The sequence below is a fragment of the Lissotriton helveticus genome, chromosome 5_1 (assembly GCF_964261635.1).
Source record: "Lissotriton helveticus chromosome 5_1, aLisHel1.1, whole genome shotgun sequence".
Taxonomy (NCBI): Eukaryota; Metazoa; Chordata; class Amphibia; order Caudata; family Salamandridae; genus Lissotriton; species Lissotriton helveticus.
This window is the reverse complement of record NC_136065.1, coordinates 505,087,739-505,101,271: the sequence shown is the minus strand read 5'-3', so window position 1 is coordinate 505,101,271 and position 13,533 is coordinate 505,087,739.

Sequence of the window (13,533 nt, the reverse complement as noted above, 5' to 3'; positions counted from 1 at the left end):
TGGCCAGTGCCACCCCTGTGCCAGCACGCGCTGCAGTAGCACTGCCTGTCACACAGTCCCCAGTGGGACAACCTACACCAGCTCCAGTTCGCCAACCAACCCGCCGCCCTGCGGCTGTGAGGAGCCAGTCCAGCGGACTGGTGAGGGGTCAGCGCTCCAACATTTCCCGTGCTGGTAGGGGGCTAAATCTGCAAGCAGGTGGCCTATCCATCGAGCGCAGGATGCTGCATGTGCATCAGACACAGGCACGTCATCTTGGGGCCATCCACCTGCAACTGAACAAAACTGCCTGAAATGTTGCTTTGATGTCTGAGCGGATGACAGCTGCCATGGAGGCCAACACACAGGCCATTAACAGGCAGCGGGAAATCAATTGCCGCAGACACCGCCAACTGCTGACCCGCCTGTCGGCGTACACGAGCTCGAACTACATCATCGGCAATGCTACCTCGCAGCTCTCGCGACGCTCCTTGGCAATGCAGGTCCAAATGGTCCAGTGCTGCCAGGACGTCGCGACAGCTCTAGAGCATGTGGCTACTGCAGTCCAGGCCATGCAGGCTGCCAACCATGGCCGGGGGGGTGGGGAGGACGACACAAGTGAGGCTACATCCAGCCATAGCGGCCAGTCCATCCCTCCGGTGGTAGTACCCCGCCGAAGCAGCAGACCCTCTGCTGCCTCACGTCCTAATCAGGAGGACGATGGGGAAAGGTGGCTGGGAGCATCTGCCCGGAGGCGCCATTGAACATTGCCATTGATTTGAGGGGCCATGCTGCTGGTACAAGCATGCCCTCCTGAAGGACAGGCATATGGCGCAATATGTCTGTGATGTACAAGTTACCTGATTGGCAAGTTTATTGTGATTTAACAAATACAATTGGTTTGACTACCTTAATCTGACTCATGTCATTCTTAATGTCCACATGCATGAGTCAAGTAATGGGTGTGGGGAGTGGGTGCACTAGAAACAGTTAATAGTGATGTGGTTGCGGCGCCTGTGTCCTTCAGCAGGATTTTCCCCACGTGCATGACGCACATGTGGAGGTCGGCGGTTGTCCCCTTCCGACTCACTGCCAGAGATGTCAACAGGGATCCTGGGCTTGGTAGCAATGTTGTGAAGGATCGCACACACGGCCACGATGCGGCAGCAAACCTCAGGATCGTATTTCATGGCCCCACCTGTCTTGTGCAGTATGCGGAACCTGCTTTTCAATAGGCCAAATGTCCTCTCAATACAGTTCCTTGTGCGAATGTGTGATGCATTAAATCGCCGTTGCAGGGTTGAGGTATGGGGTGAGGAGGTACTCACGGAGAGCATAGCCGCTGTCACCGGTATGTAAGGAGCAGAGGGTGAGTGCCTGTTATGCGCAGCTACATGATCACAACGTACAGATTTGGGGCATGTGCACTTACCTAGTAGGTGTCCTTCCCCAAAGTCTCCCCTTGCCAGTCGTGTGTGGATGCCGCTGTGCCTGAAGATGAAGGAGTCATGTGTGCTCCCCGGGTACTGTGCCACAATGTCCGTGATTATTGTTTTGGCATTGCACACCATCTGGATGTTGAGGGAGTAGTAGCTTTTCCGGTTGCGGTACATGTACTCCGTCTCAGCAGGTGGGCAAATATGGACGTGCGTACAGTCAATACATCCAATGACGTGTGGGAATTGAGCTACATTGTAAAATTGCAGCTTTGTATCATTGAGGTCCTGTAGGCTGGTGGGGAATGATATATAGTGGTGTAGCCGGGTCAGCATTGCCTCCAGGAAACTCCTTAGGCAGCGGGACATGGTGGGCTGGGATACCCCCCCTGCAACTGCGACCATCCCCTGGAAGCTTCCGGAGGCCAGAAGGTGCAGGCAGCACAATACCTGCACATGTGTGGGCACAGCATTGGTCCTCCTTGTAGGGTGCTGCATCAGGGGGTCTAGGTCCCGGATGAGCTTGATTATCATGGCCCCACTCAGGCGGTACTTGGCATAGATTTGCTCCCTGGTTTGGCCCAGAAGGGTGACCCGCTGGCGGAATATCCGCTCCTGTATCCTCCGTCTGTTGCGTGCAGCTCGCTGCAGCCTACGCCGCCTCACCAGCATGTAAAGTCCAGGCATTGTGGGAATCACCAGGCTCCAGCTGCATGTCCTTAAATGTGTTTGATCAGCCATGCACCTGTTGGGAGTGACCTAACTGTTTTTTGTGAAAAACAATATCAGTACTGGTTGCCACCTGATTTGAGTTCTTCTTAATTTGCGCGTCGCAAATAGCGATTTTCTCATTTTTTGCTTTTAGCGATTTTTCATGAATGGCAATTGCGACTTTTTTGCGACTTCGCTATTGAATTAGCAGAATCCATGGCTTCTCGCTATTTCCGATTCGCAAATGCCCATCCTCCAGGAATCTGCAAATTTAATCGCGAATTCGCTATTTTTAAATTGCGAATTCGCAATTTTGGTTGTTTGGGTTTCTTGAATTCCTTCCCTTCAAATTGCGAGCGCAATTGCGAATTCGCAGCTATTGCGAACGCAATTTGGCTTCATGAATCTAGCTGTTAAACCTTTCGCAAAATGCTAAATATACGAGGCAAAGCTCAAAAAAGGAAATCAACAATAAGGGCAAAAACCTAAAAAGATCCTTATAGGAAATATAACTTCCTTTCCCCAGAGATGTATACTTGTGCAAACTCAGCAATCATGCGCAAATTACAACGGTTTCCAATATCTGACAAAGGCAAGCTGCCGTAGAATGGAGAGTTATTCCGATCAAAACTTGTAGTGTGACCCCCAACCCGAATCGTGAAGTGTCTTTCAGTGCAGAAAAAAGTGCATTAACATGGAGCAAGCTACTGCTACCAATCTCTCCCATACCGTGACTGTACCTCCAACTGACCAGTTAACTTCCTAGAATATGAACTCTCTTTTTTCCCCCCTGCAACACCCCCTTCACCTACCCCCCCAACCACCCCTAAAGGGGACGGCAACCCCCAGTGTCCCACTTCCGTCCCCCTCTGTTCCATTTTCTTCTTTATGGATGCCATTTCGTTGCATCCTTGTGCGCTTCCTGAAACACCTTGCGACCGCCCCTTTCATTCTCCAAAAATAACTCAAACATATATTCGTAAGATCTTCAATTATTCCCCCCCCCAAAGAACTTTAATTATCTCATGCCTGGCTATGCAGAGAGACCCTCCAAGAATGACTGGGATTCTTGTATATCTGTGAAGATAAAAAATGTCCCTTTAGCTAACACCTTCAGTTTGGACTGCTGGACAATCATGGCTTGAGCACCCTCAGCCTTAAAGGAGTCCATCATCTTGACAAAGTCCCTACGTCTGTGGGCGGATGGCGCTGACATGTCCGAGAAAATCCGAAAGTTTTTTGCTTCATCGGCATTAAATGTTCTTCTTGAGAAGGCCGTATTAAGGATTTTCTCTTTCACCCTATAATCCGAGAAATTCAGTAATATTGTACAAGGATATTTAAGATTATTGGGCTTGTGTGCCGGGACTCTGTGTGCTCTTGTAATCGTTAAGTCACCTTGCAACTCCGGTATAGCTTTTTTAAAAAGAGACTCTGACAATTTTACCACGTCCGTGCCTTCCAAGCTTTCGGAAATGCCCACTAGACGTAAGTTGGACCGTCTGTTATAATTTTCTAAGTCCTGTATCTTCGCCTCCATTTGAGATTTCTCTTTTTTTGCTGCGTGGAGGTCCTTCTGCATCATAATTAAAGTATCTTCCAGGGTTGAGACCCAAACTTCAGCCTCCGAGACCCTTGTGGGAAGAATTCCGAAGTGCTCCTCCATTTTTGTAAGCCTACTATGAAGTTGTGATATCTCGTGAGCTTGGGAGATTTTGAGATCCCTTATTTCCCGGAGGATAGTTATCAGCATCTCCTCTACCGAGTTCACTTTAAGTATATTAGGGAGTGTGCATACTCCATCTTCTTGGATCTCATGTAGGCTTAATTCTGAACCTGAACCTGCCAGGTCGATTGGAGGTGGAATAGTTGACAAGGAGAGGGTAATCACGAGCCGTACTTTTTCTACAGAGTGAGCTGCCTTTGTAATCTTATCAGGACTGTGGTGATGATGAGACTGCGGTTGGGGATAGAGGTGGGGCTGAGGTGCAGCCTGAGTCGAGGGAGTTGAGGGAGCCCGAAGTTGTAATGGTTGTAATGAGGTAGTGGGGGGGAGCAAACTGGCATTTGGCACTGCCACTGCCTCTGCCTCTGTCGTTTCCTCTGACCCTGCCTCTGCAACTGGCAGTGTTGGTTTTATCACGCCCCCTTCTTCTCTGCGATCTTCCCGCTCCATTGCGCGCCTCGCCTCCCTCCGATTGGACTTCTCCCGAATTGGTGTGCTCGTGAATCGCTCCTGCTGGACCACCGGTTTGGAAAAAAGGGGATATTGCTTGGGACATGATTGGCTCTCGATCCGTCTAGTTGTACTCTTACCAATTTTGTCCGTTTTGTCCATCTTGTCTTCCCCATTCCCCTCACTTTTATCACCAACAGCCAATAGGCTCAATTCTGCCAATAGTTCGGATAATGTCTCTGCATCCTCATCCTCTTCTCCCAAGTCCTACTCCTCCTCCAGAGGCTTAATTGAGGTGTTATGTTTATTTTGTCTGTACTTTTCCGCCGCTTCCATCGCTTTAAGTTTTAAGGAATTTTTTGTTGCGCCTTTCTTCTGCCTTTTTTTCCCCTCCTTTAGACACAAGTGCGGGTATAGCCACAGTTGGTGATTTTAAGAGCTCTCTTACTGTGTCCATTTTAGCCTGATTACCCCTAACTCTCGCTGCCATGCCTGTAACTTGAATAATGTCAGCCCGTGGAGGTGGAGAAGGCAACGAGGGGGAGCAACGAGGCAGGGGGGAAGAGAGCGAGCTGTGTAGGCTGTGTGGCCCTGCTCGGTTTGTGCCACTAGATGAAAAGCTGTGTTACTCTGCTTTAGTTGCTTTGGGGTGCAAGTGGGCAGCTGGAAACAGTACCAAATGAGCAGCTGTAACAAATAGAAAGTGAGCAGCTGGAAACAGTAGAAAAATAGTTGGCAACTCAGTCTAACAAGAGCCCAAGCAAAAACGATCTTTTCTCCCCTTCTAGGCCTTCGTTGCTGGACCGCAATGCATGCTGGAGCTAGTAGTCCCACTGGTACTATAGCTGCCCCCAGTAACGAGCCACTTCAGGGTCCACTTCAGGTTCACAAGTTCTCAAGCCAGCCACGTTTTCACTGAGTGCACCCTGTGCGCGAAGACATCTATGCCACAGTGCCACAATGCAGACTCCGTAGACTGCAATCCGGGGTTACTAGACAACGGTAGTTTCCATACTACCATGCAGCAACCAAGCTTTAGTCGCTCAGGACCATCGGCAATCCCAGATTCAAACACCGCGGCGGCCTCTGCGGCGGCCTCTGTCCGAACGCGCCATTCAGCCTTCAGCCCCCACCACTCAGGAATGCGGCATGCCAGTGACAAGAAGCGCCCCACCTCCGGTGTCGTGCGTGGATGCAGTCAGCCTGGACGCTCACATCAGCTTTACCGGTCTCGGCGGTCTGGCGGTTCGGCGGTTTACGGGTTTACGGGTTCTCAGGCTCTCAGGCTTCAGAGCCATCAGCTATCAGTCCTCCAGGCTTTATGGGTGGTTTTTAATAACCCTCGGCGTCCGAATCGGCTACGCCCACGGAGTAGGCGTAGTGTTGCCTCCTACGCATTTTGCGTAGACAGCGTAGCCGGCAACACTACGCCTACTCCGTGTGCGTAGCCGAGTCAGCCGCCACCCGCCTCCCTCCCGCCCTCCCCTACGTACATTATTTAAGCAACTAGCCTTAATAAAACAATTTTAAAGCACTTACCGTGTCCAGGGCTCGTCCGGGGCTACCTCTTGGAATAGCGTCCTTTCCTGGATACCAATGCGCATGCGCGGCCGCCCGCGCATGAGCATTTTTCGGGAGAAATGCGCATGCGCGGGCGGCCGCGCATGCGCATTGGTATCCAGGAAAGGACGCTATTCCAAGAGGGAGCCCCGGACGAGCCCCGGACACGGTAAGTGCTTTAAAATTGTTTTTATTAAGGCTAGTTGCTTAAATAATGTATGTAGGGGACAGCGGGAGGGAGGTGCGTAGTGGGGCTACGCGGAGTGCGGGAGTGGGCGTAGCTTCTCGCCCACTCCGCGTAGCTCCGCGGAGCCCCACTACGCCCACTACGCCCAGGGTTAGTTTTTAAGCGTCTACCTTGGGGAGTTTTCAGCCGTCTACACAGCGTTTTGCATGGAGCGGGGAAGCAGCGAGGAGCAGCAGCATTGAACGGCTTCCAGGGGCGGAGCTCAGCGGAACAGGAAGCGTATCTGGCGACGTGCGTGGGATCACGTCAGCCACATAATAGTGATATCTACTAAAATCACGTATTTGACCACATTAATAATTTAATTAACCAATAAACAATTACAATTAATTACCACCATAGTTTAAATTATCTATTTAATAATGGACAATTAAAATAAATGAAATAATTAAAAATCAATTTAAACATCAAAATGAAAACATGACCATTTCAAAATAAATATGAAACAGACTTCCATTTCCATACAAACTAAGCCTGCCAAGAAATCAACTGAAATCAAATTTAAATTAAAAAAAATATAAATATTACCAAATAAAAAACATAAACTATACTCAAAAACTTACAGACACTTAACATTAAAATTATAACAACTTACCAAAATAAAAAAATGATATAACGCAAGATATTTAAATTACAATATTGCTTGCATCTATATTAAACTAAAGAGATCAAGTACCTAACAAATCATATTCTTGCCTTCTATATTCTATACACCGATATTTTTGACATCACAATATCTTTGACACAGTGACAATACCTGTGCCTATCAGTATTTGGGAAGCAATATTTGTCAGAACACCATATCTGTCCCTCTTACAGCGAGGAACCCAAAGGCTGGCAGCTAAAGACAATGCCAGGGATCTATCTGAAATATAATGTTAGAGCTTAGCTTGAATGTACGTTGGCCCAAGCTTGCCACAGTTGCAACTATTAACCCTGGGCAGAGTTTGCAGAGTTCCGCTTCCGTAAAGTGCACAAAGTTTCTTTAAATGATAGTAGTTTGTGGTTATCGTCAGTGCCAGGTGCCTGTCCGAACTGTGCAAACATCACGAACAGCATCATGCACAGCCCAAGCAGGCGCTGCTTCTTTTCTGCTGCTCGAATAGATTTTTACTCGAGCAGCAGCTTTCTCGCCGTGAGCAGGCGGTTTCTCAATGCGAGCGGTCCCGAGCATAAGTGACCACTCGCAATGAGAAATCTGACCACCAGCGTTGAGAAATCTCGCTACGTCTGTGGGCGGATGTCGCTGACATGTCCGAGAAAATCTGAAAGTTTTTTGCTTCATCGGCATTAAAGGTTCTTCTTGAGAAGGTCGTATTAAGGATTTTCTCTTTCACCCTATAATCCGAGAAATTCAGTAATATTGTACAAGGATATTTAAGATTATTGGGCTTGTGTGCCGGGACTCTGTGTGCTCTTGTAATCGTTAAGTCACCTTGCAACTCCGGTATAGCTTTTTTAAAAGAGACTCTGACCATTTTACCACGTCCGTGCCTTCCAAGCCTCCGGAAATGCCCACTAGACGTAAGTTGGACCGTCTGTTATAATTTTCTAAGTCCTGTAGCTTCGCCTCCATTTGAGATTTCTCTTTTTTTGCTGCGTGGAGGTCCTTCTGCATCGTAATTAAAGTATCTTCCAGGGTTGAGACCCGAACTTCAGCCTCCGAGACCCTTGTGGGGAGATATCCGAAGTGCTCCTCCATTTTTGTAAGCCTGCTATGAAGTTGTGATATCTCGTGAGCTTGGGAGATTTCGAGATCCCTTATTTCCCGGAGGATAGTTATCAGCATCTCCTCTCATGTAGGCTTAATTCTGAAGCTGAACCTGCCAGGTCGACTGGAGGTGGAATAGTTGAAAAGGAGAGGGTATTCACGAGCCGTACTTTTTCTACAGAGTGAGCTGCCTTTGTAATCTTATCAGGACTGTGGTGAGGATGAGACTGCGGTTGGGGATAGAGGTGGGGCTGAGGTGCAGCATGAGTCGAGGGAGTTGAGGGAGTTGAAGGAGCCCAAAGTTGTAATTGTTGTAATGAAGTAGTGGGGGGGAGCAAACTGGCATTTGGCACTGCCACTGCCTCTGCCTCTGTCGTTTCCTCTGACCCTGCCTCTGCCACTGGCAGTGTTGGTTTTATCACGCCCCCTTCTTCTCTGCGATCCTCCCGCTCCATTGTGTCCCTTGCTTCCCTCCGATTGGACTTCTCCCGAATTGGTGTGCTCGTGAATGGCCCCTGGTGGGCCACCTGTTTGGAAAAAAGGGGATATTGCTTGGGACTCGATTGGCTCTCGATCCATCTAGTTGTACTCTTACCAATTTTGTCCGTTTTGTCCACCTTGTCTTCCCCATTCCCCTCACTTATATCACCAACAGCCAATAGGCTCAATTCTGCCGATAGTTCGGATAATGTCTCTGCGTCCTCATCCTCTTCTCCCAAGTCCTCCTCCTCCTCCACAGACTTAATTGAGGTGTTATGTTTATTTTGTCTGTACTTTTCCGCCGCTTCCATCGCTGTAAGTTTTAAGGAATATTTTGTTGCGCCTTTCTTCTGCCTTTTTTTCCCCTCCTTTAGACACAAGTGCGGGTATAGCCACAGTTGGTGATTTTAAGAGCTCTCTTACTGTGTCCGTTTTAGCCTGTTTACCCCTAACTCTCGCTGCCATGCCTGTAACTTGAATAATGTCAGACCGTGGAGGTGGAGAAGGCAACGAGGGGGGCAACGAGGCAGGGGGGAAGAGAGCGAGCTGTGTAGGCTGTGTGGCCCTGCTCAGTTTGTGCCACTAGATGAAAAGCTGTGTTACTCTGCTTTAGTTGCTTTGGGAGTGCAAGTGGGCAGCTGGAAACAGTACCAAATGAGCAGCTGTAACGAATAGAAAGTGAGCAGCTGGAAACAGTAGAAAATTAGTTGGCAACTCAGTCTAACAAGAGCCCAAGCAAAAACGATCTTTTCTCCCCTTCTAGGCCTTCGTTGCTGGACCGCAATGCATGCTGGAGCTAGCAGTCCCACTGGTACTATAGCTGCCCCCAGTAACGAGCCACTTCAGGGTCCACTTCAGGGTCACAAGTTCTCAAGCCAGCCACGTTTTCACTGAGTGCACCCTGTGCGCGAAGACATCTATGCCACAGTGCCACAATGCAGACTCCGTAGACCGCAATCGGGGTTTCTAGACAACAGTAGTTTCCATACTACCATGCGGCAACCGAGCTTTACTCGCTCAGGACCATCGGCAATCCTAGATTTAAACACCGCGGCAGCCTCTGCGGCTGCCTCTGCTCGAACGCGCCATTCAGCCTTCAGCCCCCACCAGTCAGGAATACGGCATGCCGGTGACAAGAAGCGCCCCACCTCCGGTGTCGTGCGTGGACGCAGTCAACCTGGACGCTCACCTCAGCTTTACCGGTCTCGGCGGTCCGGAGGTTCGGCGGTTTACGGGTCTCTCAGGCTCTCAGGCTTCAGAGCCATGATCTATCAGTCCTCCAGGCTTTCGGCGGGGTTTTTGAGCGTCTATCTCGGGGAGTTTTCAGCCGTCTACCCCGCGTTTTGTGGAGCGGGGAAGCAGCGAGGAGCAGCAGCATTGAACGGCTTCCAGGGGTGGAGCTCAGCGAAACAGGAAGCGCTTCTGGCGACGTGCGTGGGTTCACGTCAGCCACATCATAGCGATATCTAGTAAAATCACGTAATTGACCACATTAATAATTTAATTAACCAATAAACAATTACAATTAATTACCACCAAAGTTTAAATTATCTATTTAATAATGGACAATTAAAATAATTGAAATAATTAACAATCAATTTAAACATAAAAATTAAAACATTATGACCATTTTAAATTAAATATGAAACAGACTTCCATTTCCATACAAACTAAGCCTGCCAAGAAATAAACTGAAATCAAATTTAAACAAAATATATATTACCAAATAAAAAACATAAACTATACTCAAAAACTTACAGACACATAACATTAAAATAATAACAACTTACTAAAATAAAAAAATGATAAAACGCAAGATATTTAAATTACAATATTGCTTGCATCTATATTAAACTAAAGAGATCAAGTACCTATCAAATGATATTCTTGCCTTCTATATTCTATACACTGATATTTTTGACATCACAATATCTTTGACACAGTGACAATACCTGTGTATTATTTGGGAAGCAATATTTGTCAGAACACCACATCTGTCCCTCTTACAGCGAGGGACCCAAAGGCTGGCAGCTAAAGACAATGCCAGGGATCTATCTGAAATATAATGTTAGAACTTAGCTTGAATGTACATTGGCCCAAGCTTGCCACAGTTGCAACTATTAACCCTGGGCGGAGTTCGCAGAGTTCCACAACCGCAAAGTGCACAAAGTTTCTTTAAATGATAGTAGTTTGCGGTTATTGTCAGTGCCAGGTGCCTGTCCGAACTGTGCAAACATCACGAACGGCATCATGCACAGCCCAAGCAGGCGCTGCTTCTTTTCTGCTGCTCGAATAGATTTTTACTCGAGCAGCAGCTTTCTCAAAGCGAGCAGGCGGTTTCTCAATACGAGCGGTCACGAGCATATGTGACCACTTGCAATGAGAAATCTGACCACCAGCGTTGAGAAATCTCGCTGGGAGGTTGATTTTCTACACCTCTGCTTGCCAACTTGATGTTGATGATCGCGAACGAGGAAAAATCTTGCCAGGAGGTGGATTTTCCTCGCTCACGCGCCAACTTGACGTTGATGAACCCGAGTGAGGAAAAAACTCCGTAACGCGAAGCAGAGTTTTTGGAACTCCACGTAACGTGGAGTGCAGAGTTCACCGCCCAGACTTAGCAACTATTGGATGCCCATGTCATCAGGTAGGTGAGGTAGAGGGAAATAATACCAAGGGTAAGAGTAAAATTGTTCGAGAAGCATGCAGGGAAAAGTTTATTTACCGTATAGATTGAGAAGGTAGGTCATTTATGACTCAGTGCCTAGTTTAGAGTTCGGTGAACGGGTTACTCTGTCACAAATGTGACGGACATTCCGTCTATCTGCTCACAAGTGCACTGCATCCAATGGCACTTATAATAAGATGGACAAGATATGTCCTATTTGTGATGTAACCCATCAGCCAAACTCTAAAGTAGGCCCTTTTTTTCAAGTAGCTCTTTTTTTTGGAATTCTTTTTATTAAACACATACAAATTATAAAACACTTACAATAAATACACTGGGATGCATCTCACACACAATACATATGCATATATCCTCCTGTACAAAACATTCAACAGAAATAACAACATATGGGTTTAAGGGTCCTCCGACATTACTGGATCTTCCGGTTCTGCATGGGGAGCGCATATATCACCCCTATAAACATTCCAGGGCCACCAAATCTTGCCCCATTTCTTGGGCCTCCCCCTAGCCACATACACCGCCCGCTCTCTAAACATGCACCAGTCCAAGACTTCCATCCATTTCCCGACAGTGGGTGGCTGATTCGCCCCCCACAATTGAGCTATATTACGTTTGGCAATACCACATGCCAACGTGGCCCACACCTTTCCATGGGACGGGAGATCCGTCTGGTCCCAAACATTCAGGAGGCAACGCAGTGCCTCCAACTCAAAGCTCACGCACCTTGGCATGAATAGTAGACCAATACCCCTGAATGAGGGCACAGTCCCACAACACATGAAAGAACGTTCCAGACTCGCCACATCCTCTCTTGCACTCATCACTCACAGCCAAACCCATTCACACCAGCCGTGGGCCAGTCACATGGCAGCGGTGGAGGATCTTCAACTTAACCAGTCGGAGCCTCATTTGGATTGCAATAACCCTCGGAGAGGCCACGGCTTCCCTCCAGTCCTCATCATCTAGGATCAATCCATCCGCTGTCCACTGGTCCCTAAGTGCCACCAAGGGATCCTGCGTGTGTTTAACTAGTTTTTTATAAATCAAGAAGATCGTTTTCGTTGGAAGATGACCCTCCAACACTCGATCCTCCAACGAGGAAGCCTCCGGGAGCGTTGTGTCACGGGGAATACCAGCAAGCAGCGCATGCCTAATCTGAAGGTAACAAAACCTCTCACTCCCTTGCAATTGATATAGTTCCTGCAAAGTTTCAAATGGGAAGATGCCATCCTTACCCCAGAGATCCCCAACTCGGGAAATCCCGATGAAGTCCCATTTGTCAAAACCATTGGACTTCCATAAACTGCTCAAGCGTTCAGAATTCCAGAGGGGTGTGGCCAGTGTGATCTTCCCCTCCCACTTAAGGGAACGGTTAGCCTCGTGCCAGACCTGAACAGCAACCGCCGTTGGTCCGACCAGGGGAAAACGTCTGCGCCTCGCATAGAGTACCCTAGTGAATTCCCCCCACAGGAACCTGGCCACGGTCCATAATATAGCCGGGGTCCAACGGCGAGCCATAAATAGCCTGATTAACCGCCGCCAATTGTGACGCCCAATAATACTTGCGGATATTAGGCAGACCGATCCCCCCATCATGCCATGGCAACGTCAATTTCACGAATGTGATTCGGGGCCTACCGTCCCAAAGAAGCTGTCTCTGAAGAGACTCAACCTCCCTGAAGTACAACGGGGGAACCGGGTCCATAGAGTTCAGAAGCGCGTAGAGGAAACGAGGAAGAGCCATCATCTTAAACAGAACAGCACGACCGAGAAGAGAGAGCGGAAGGGACTTCCAACGAGTCACATCGCGCCTAAGCCTAGCCAGGGGAGGCAACAGGTAATTGGAGTATCTGCTCTGAGGGTCCAGGGATATAAAAATACCAAGATATTTGAATCCCTCCGTTTCCAGTTTAACCGGACAACCTGGATGAACCTCCGGGGGGTCACCACTCAAGACAAACAGGACCAACTTCGTCCAATTAATGGCGAAGCCTGAAAACCTACCCAACTCCTCCAGCACGTTTAAAAATACTGTGAGCGAAGTTCGAGGAGAGGTCAAGTACAACAAAATATCATCCGCGTAGAGCGATATCTTGTCCTCCCAGTCGGGTGTCCATCAGAGCCCTCTAATCGATCTGTCCCAAAGGACCCAAGCCGCAAGCGGCTCGAGCGCCAACGCAAATAACAGCAGGGAGAGAGGACAACCCTGTCTGGTGCCCCTCCCCAACGCAAAATCGTCCGATCTGTGGTTATTGACAACTACTCGGGCCTGCAGACCGGAGTATAAGAGACGGACCCAAGAAACAAACTCCGAGCCTATGCTCATCTTGCCCAGGACGGCAAAAAGATAGGGCCATTCCACTCTGTCAAAGGCCATGGAGGCATCCAAGGATAACAAAATCGTCGGCTCGTGTATCTGTGATGCCCCTCCGAGAACCCCATGCAATCTGCGCAAATTAAGAGCTGTATTCCGGCGGGGCATAAAATCTGACAGATCTGGATGAATCAGCGTTGTGATAACCTTTACCAGGCGGTTCGCCAACA